The sequence below is a fragment of the Littorina saxatilis genome, unplaced genomic scaffold (assembly GCF_037325665.1).
Source record: "Littorina saxatilis isolate snail1 unplaced genomic scaffold, US_GU_Lsax_2.0 scaffold_2990, whole genome shotgun sequence".
Lineage (NCBI taxonomy): Eukaryota > Metazoa > Mollusca > Gastropoda > Littorinimorpha > Littorinidae > Littorina > Littorina saxatilis.
In genome coordinates, this window is record NW_027129417.1 from 3,614 (window position 1) to 11,600 (window position 7,987).

Below are 7,987 nucleotides of genomic sequence, written 5' to 3' on the forward strand. Positions count from 1 at the left end.
AGAACAGGAAGCCAACCAAACCCTCACCTACCTGCTCACCAACCAACCAACCAACCAACCAACCAACCAACCAACTAACCAACAAACTGAAACCAAAGGAACGAGACATATAGAAACAGAACCAAAAGGCATGACAACAAAAGTAGTATCATTGAACAGCAGGCAGATACACAAGTACACAGCGAGACAAAACACCACTACAAAAAATAACTGTACACACACCACACCACACACGCGAGCCTGAACAGTTAACACCAGAACGATACAACGTGCCTACAAGAATAGCTGTGTAGGCTACAGGGCCAAAATATTGCAATACAGGAGGTGGTAGAACAGTTACTGAAAGCGACGAAACTTGCCGCATAATCCTGAGAGAATAGCAGCAAAACAGCGTAGACGGGCTAAACTACAGGGGGCTCAGAGACAGAGACAGAGGAGGGTGAAAGAAGGGATGGATCCTCTGCCATACATACAGCCAGTGGCCAACGGGAACTGGTAGCGCAACAGAAGCTGCTGGCTTGATCGTTTCTTCGCCACTTGACTTCACTGGAGGATCATGCAGCCACAGTGTTGGGGGATATTCAGCAGCCCTTACAGCGCTGTTCTGTAGTTAAAACTCCTCTCGCCTTTGGTGTCCTGTGTGTTTTTGGACTGGGTGGATGCTGTGTGTTAATGGCTTAATAATCGACGACGGTTTAGGAGCGGAGAGACTCAGGCTTGTTGTGAGTGTTTTAGTTGTTTGTAAGATCATCTTTGTTTTATTTTGTTTCCTCCTGAACTTCAATGGAGAAAAGAACAATGTCGTCACAGAATATATCCGTAAATAGTCCAGCTACGTCACGCGGTGACAAAATTGCTACCTGTGTTTAAACTAAGACTGTTGTCAAAAGGATCTCTTTCTGGATTTAAATAACTAAGAAAGGTTTAGGAACTTTTTTGGCGTAATAACAAAGGCACTCTCTCGTTACCATCTTTGTAAAAGAGGTTGTTCTTATGAGTACGTCACATCCACCGATAATTAAAATCTTCAAAGAATGCTAAAAACGCCTTGCTCGAGAAGCTTTTGTTTCTTAAATAAAAACAAGACAGGAACAAACACAGAGACTGACAGAAATGCAGAAAGAAAGTAAAGCCACGATAGCGGTGTTACGAAATAACGGAAGAACGAGATAACAAGTCGTCTAAACTCTTAATTTCCATTCTTATTGTTGTGAGTGAATGAAAGGCTAGCGACTGTTCCCTTGCCTTCAGACTGTCCCCAAGAAATGCAACCAAACACTCTGAGCATGGACGCTGAACTTACCGCACCGGATGCAAATGAACAGAATTATTAAGTGGCAAATGCAAATCCGACCTCGCGGTTTTTAAGGCACACTCCTGGAAACCGTTACTTACAATCTAATGGACTTAAGTCAGCAATTCGGGGATCTAGGTTGACATGCAAATGAGTGAAGACACTTTGAAATGTCACCCTTTGATCGCTTTTGGTGTGTCTTCCATCTAATCCGTCGGAGCATCTACTTTGGACTCTGGAGGCCTGGTTCCTTTTTTGTCTGGAACCGAAAAAACTACGCCCTTACTTTTACCATGGTTCTGTGAAGATCAGTTAATGTTAAATGTCCTTTGGTTGTCGTTTACTCTGGAGGTCTGTATCCTTTTTCGTCTGGAACAGGAACAATAATGCCCCGACGATTATCACGATTCTGTGAAGGTTGGTCCATGTTGGATGTTGTGTTCTACTGTTGTCACACATTTATGAAGAGTTCGCCAGTCTCACAGCAAGGCTGAAAAACAACACTCACGTATACCATGATTCTATGACAACTGGTTCATGTCGGGTGTCATATCATGTGACTCTGTTGCCGGTAAACAGTGACGAGGAGGCAAGCTGTCTCTCGCCGATACTTCTTATAATATTGTGAATATCATCTGTGATGGGAAATAATCAACGCTGAATTGGTGAGTGGTTTGTGCTCTTACATAGTGTTGGTTTATATCATAAGTGACGTTTTCACCGCTGAGTTGGGGAATGGTTAGCTTTCTCGCGCAGAATTTGTTTAGAAGTGTTTAGTCATTATGCTTTTTCTTATTTTTTCTATTGACATTGATTATCACACACACACACACACACACACACACACACACACACACACACGCACACACACACACGCACGCACACACACAAACGCACACACACACACACACATACACACACACACACACACACACGTACACGAACGCATGCACGCTCGCACGCACGCACGCACGCACCCACACACATACACATACACACACACGCACACACACACACACACACACACACACACACACACACACACACACACACACACACACACACACACACACACACACACACACACACACACACACGATGAAATAAACCTCACCACAAAACAAAACAAAATCAGACAAGCAAACAAACAAAGAAACAAAACACACGAAAAAGGGAATACGGCCTCGTCAAAATTTGAAGGTGAAACAGGCTGATGTTAGCGTTTGATCTATCAGCGTATGAGTGAAACAGACAGAATGTCATTGATTTTCACATGAACATAAGGTTTTCATATATATGTGCTATACGCTGTGTGTATGCTCAACTTAATTAGGTGTCTGATGATGACAGCTTGGTCTACAACTAGTGAATGGTTGATACACAGCAGCGTATTGAGCGACGCGCAGTTTTCAACCACGTGAAAAGTATGATTAGCCCATCCAGAACCCAAGACCACACAAGTTAAAGTATATATCTAAAAAAAAAAAAAAGGGGGTTGGGTGAGAAAAGCTTAGCTATCTCGTATTGTTCTTGGAATTTTATGCCGACTACGTTATTGTTAATTGGTCTTTGTTTCAGGACTTCTAAAGTCTGTCTTTAATTGAGCCCAAAGTCGACTTCGCGAACTCTTTGCTAAGTCTGGTTGCCGAAAATGCAGTGTCAAAGCTTCGTGCAGCCAGCTTTGTTGAAGTAGACTTTTCATCTTTAGATCTTTCTTTCCGTATCTGCAAAAGTTGAATTACTACTCCTTTTAACATACAAATCACACACACACACACACACACGTGAAAACAGAATAGTCTACAATGAAAAATTACAGAAAAAGAAGGACCACCAGCTGTTTCCAATAAACTGTGTTATGGACTAGGATGTGTATTAATAACAGCTGTGCATTGGTATGAGTAATTATGTATAGAAACAATTAAGCAATCCCCCCCCCCCCCACCCCCACCCCCGGCCTCCCGCCTCTTTCTCACCCTCAATGCTAACGCCTCCCCTCATCTTCCCTCACTGGCAGTCAACATTGTTTCTCACTCGGAGTTTTTACCGCAACATCAGTTAATCATAATGTCCCATACACGTTTAGAGGCCTGTGAGGAAGCAAATACTCTTTGGTCAATCATTTTCTGAGCTTTCCTTGTCCGGCTCGCTGGTCAGTACAGTGTAGAAGGGCGCTACCTTGCAAGACCTAGAAGTTCTCTGAATGCAGGTTTGTGAGTTTAAAATCAGTTGCGACAGTTGGCAGTGCTTAGCATCAGAATGCAGGTTTGCTATCTGAGTTTCAGGTCATTTGCAACTGTTAGTAGCGCACAGTAGCTCTGAGTGCGGGTATCCTATCCGAGTTAAAGCCGGATCAGCTGCGACCGTTGGTAGTCCTTTTAGCAAATGTATGAACTGGGATACTGTCGTGGCAGCTGCCATTATGCTGGCTTCACCTAAAGTCACTCATAACCTTTGTTGAGTTAATGTTCCGTGCACCCTTACAGAGTTTACCATCAACGGAGTTACTGTTTGTGTGAGAACGGAACCGTAACAAATGTATTATGTAAAAGCGGACGCAAGCTGGCGAGGAGAAACACAATCTTTCAGTCTAATACTACAGTCTTTTCTGTCTCTCTCTGATTCTCTCTGTCAGTGTGTGTTTGTCTCTCTCTTACTCTCTCTGTTTCTCTGATTTTTCCTCTTACAGCCTCAATCTGTGTTTATCTGTCTCCTGTGTGTGTGCCACGGTGTGTGTGTGTGTGTGAGTGTGTGTGTGTGTGTATGTGTGTGTGTGTGTGCGTGTGTGTGTGTGTGCGTGTGTGTGTGTGTGTGTGTGTGTGTTGTGCAGATCCCAATCATAAGCTTTCTTTGTCTCAGATTCTCTTCCTCTCTCCCTTTGCAGTATTGTGCAGAGCAATGTGAGTTTCAAGTGTGTCAACATTAAGTAACAGCTGGCATTCGACATCTTATTTCCACACGTTTTTTGCATTAATTATCTTCTATTCTTCTCAATGACACATACACACATTGGGGTTTATTTACAGCCCTTGATACCTCATTTACTCTTTTGTAAACGATATTTCATTTACTGACAAATGAAAGCAGGAGGGACGGCGAATATATGCATGCTGCATGCAGTACTGAGTATTGTCTATTTGCGACAGTTGTATAGAAATGAGGTAGAACTAGCACTGTTAATAAGGTGAGTTGGCGAAATATCAGAACGGTTTTGGTCTAAGTTGGCAACGTACAGATTGGACGTTTATGTGTTTTTCAACCAAAAGTACTACCATGGAAGCTCTGTAGCAATCGGTAATGCCTGGGTTTTTTTTATTGGATAGCATTTCGTCTGTATTGATACTCTCAGGCTCGCAGGTCACTTACGTGTCCTTATGCGGGTTGAAAACTTTTGACCGCGCGCACGCACGCACGCACGCACACACACCCACACCCACACCCGCTTACACACACACACGCACGCACGCACGCAAACACGCACGCACGCACACAAGCACACACACACACACACACACACACACACACACACACACATCGATTTGATTTACTTGCAAAAACACCATTTTGAAACCAAAACATGTTTTTATCAATACATAATAAAACACCCTCTGATATCCGTTTGTCTTCCACAGCTTCTCCAGAGAAACATTTTCATTGCGACACGCTCGGCGCACTGGCGGGAGAGTGCAATCTCATCACAGAAACGCTAGAACCCCTTGATGTGCAACAACAGCCAGTGTGAAAAAAATCTTTGAAAGCAACACTTTGTGAGATGTAACAGCACGACCCTAAGCGTGGATATCCAGAGGAAAAAAAAAGTTTTTATACCAATAACGAGTGCAACTCTCTTGTGAATTAGTGTATTTGTCGTACAGCAGTCGTAATATACTTACAGTTACGACTTCTGAACAAAAATCTACTCGCTGTTTGTGAAGAATAGAACCGAATGCTTCTGCTGAGTCTGTTGCTCATCCAGGCGCAGCTACTCCAGCCCTTTCATTGAATTACTTCCCCTGTCATGTTGTCCCCACCACGAGGAGGGGAGCGTCGCACCGTCGTAGCCTGCAGCGTTTGGGGAAGTAACGGACGGTGAAGGGAAAAAAGGAAAGCTGCTATAGGATCGTAACGACAATACTCGGCTAACGATCATGAAAGGAGCAGCCAACACCCGCAGGGGGCTGTGTTCCTCTCGGCTCATAGAAAAAGGACTGATGAACTTACTACAGAACTGGACTCCGCTTCTTGTAGTAGTGGTCCTCCTGTGTCTATTCACTCAACCGTGTTCCTCCAAAACCAAAGTGCACCTTCACGCTATCATCCCGGACCATTTCACGGCATCCAGGGAGCTCGAGGCCGTCTTCGTCCCGTCTTTCCTGCCCTTCAAGCGGAACTTTCAATACGGAAAGGTGTTCGACGTCTTCGATCCGTCGCATAATGTGACTTTTCTCCGCTTCGACGACCCTATGGAGATACTGAGGGCGGTGTGCTCGGACGTTCTGGGCAGCCCCACAGTGACCCTGGTCATCATCAACAACCCTCACTGGATCCGACGGAGACCTGACGCCAACACTTACGTGCTGGACCTGGCGCAGACTCTGGGACTACCTGTCATCTCTTGGGACGCTGATTTCTCTGGATCCCCCAAGGTAAGCTGATGTAGATGTATGTTTTAAAAGCCAACATCGGCGCGCGGCTGATGTAGCTCTACTTTCTCGTGCTGGCAACGCTTAATTTAGCTCTGTGGCCGTCAAAGATTGCTTGACCAAACTTTCAATCAATTTGATCAAAAAATGAGGGCGTGACAGTGCCGCCTCAACTTTCACAAACAGCCGGATATGACGTCATCAAAGACGCAAATTTATTAAAAAAACAAAAGTCAGGGAATATTACCCGCAGGAACTTTCATGTCAAGTTTCACGAAGATCTGTCCAGTAGTTTTCTTGGAATCTCTCTACACATACACACACACACACACACACACACACACACACACACACACACACACACACACACACACACACACACACGCACGCACGCACACACACACACACACACACACACACACACACACATGCACACATACATACACCACACCCTCGTATCGATTCCCGGTCTACGCTAACACATTTCGTCAAAACTTGACTAAATGTAAAAGAAAACAAGTCGCGTAAGGCGAAAATACAACATTTAGTCAAGTAGCTGTCGAAGTCACAGAATGAAACTGAACGCAATGCAACGCAGCAAGACCGTATACTCGTAGCATCGTCAGTCCACCGCTCATGGCAAAGGCAGTGAAATTGACAAGAAGAGCGGGGTAGTAGTTGCGCTGAGAAGGATAGCACGCTTTTCTGTACCTCTCTTCGTTTTAACTTTCTGAGTGTGTTTTCAATCCAAACATATCATATCTATATGTTTTTGGAATCAGGAACCGACAAGAAATAAGATGAAAGTGTTTTTAAATTGATTTCGAAAATTTAATTTTGATAATAATTTTTATATTTTTAATTTTCAGAGCTTGTTTTTAATCCAAATATAACATATTTATATGTTTTTGGAATCAGAAAATGATGGAGAATAAGATGAACGTAAATTTGGATCGTTTTATAAAAAAATATTTTTTTTACAATTTTCAGATTTTTAATGACCAAAGTCATTAATTAATTTTTAAGCCACCAAGCTGAAATGCAATACCGAAGTCCGGGCTTCGTCGGAGATTACTTGACCAAAATGTCAAGCAATTTGGTTGAAAAATGAGAGCGTGACAGTGCCGCCTCAACTTTCACGAAAAGCCGGATATGACGTCATCAAAGACATTTATCAAAAAAATGAAAAAAAGTCTGAGGATATTATACCCACAAACTCTCATGTCAAATTTCATAAAGATCGATCCAGTAGTTTAGTCTGAATCGCTCTACACACACACACAGACACACACACACACATACACCACGACCCTCGTCTCGATTCCCCCCTCTATGTTAAAACATTTAGTCAAAACATGACTAAATGTAAAAAAGAGAGCATATTGCACAAAGGTATCATTTTCAAACTGTCCGTTTTGTACGATTGCCTTCTGATGGATTTTAATTATCGAGTTCATCTTGGGATGTCAAGGCTTGGTTTGTGTTCTGTTCTATAGTGTTCAGTTGGATTGTGCTGTGTTGTGTCTCGCCTACGTATTGTGTGTGTGTGTGTGCGTAAGGGAAGAGCGAACTCATCCAAACTGTAAAGAGGAGAAGGAGGAGAAGAATGATAACAATTTGTAACGGAGGTTATTGTGACTACCATGATGATAACACGCTGGAGGATTATACGCTAGACAGGTTTGTGTCTCGGTTAAAATATATTTTTGACCCTTTTAAAAAAACACAGGTCTGAATCTTAGATCAACAGCCCCAAAGCACAACTCTCTCCTCAGTGAATCCTTAACTATCCTTGCCACCAATGCCTCATGCAGCTATCTCACCACCCCCGACCTCTTTCCCCCTAATGGAAAGGGTGGAGTCGCTTTGCCTGTTATTTCATATCCGTAAAACTTAGTGAAAGTTAAACCTGGTGGGCGGGGGGCAACACAGGGCGGTAATTTGTCTCTCCGGAAAAGGTCAAAGCAGGATGCGTTGTCCCCAGTAATCTGCTCTCCTCTCTATGAGTCCACTAATTCAGGGTAAGAGGAGGGAACAAGAAAGAACAAAA

At 43.4% G+C, this 7,987-nt stretch overlaps 1 long non-coding RNA gene across 1 annotated transcript; it reads left to right on the plus strand.

The window, feature by feature from the left end:
• Positions 1-335: 335 nt before the first annotated feature.
• Positions 336-5,935, plus strand: LOC138957677 (uncharacterized). Its single transcript, XR_011453129.1, has 3 exons — positions 336-722; positions 1,673-1,959; positions 4,927-5,935. It is a non-coding gene; the product is annotated as an uncharacterized lncRNA (long non-coding RNA).
• The last annotated feature ends 2,052 nt before the right edge of the window (positions 5,936-7,987 follow it).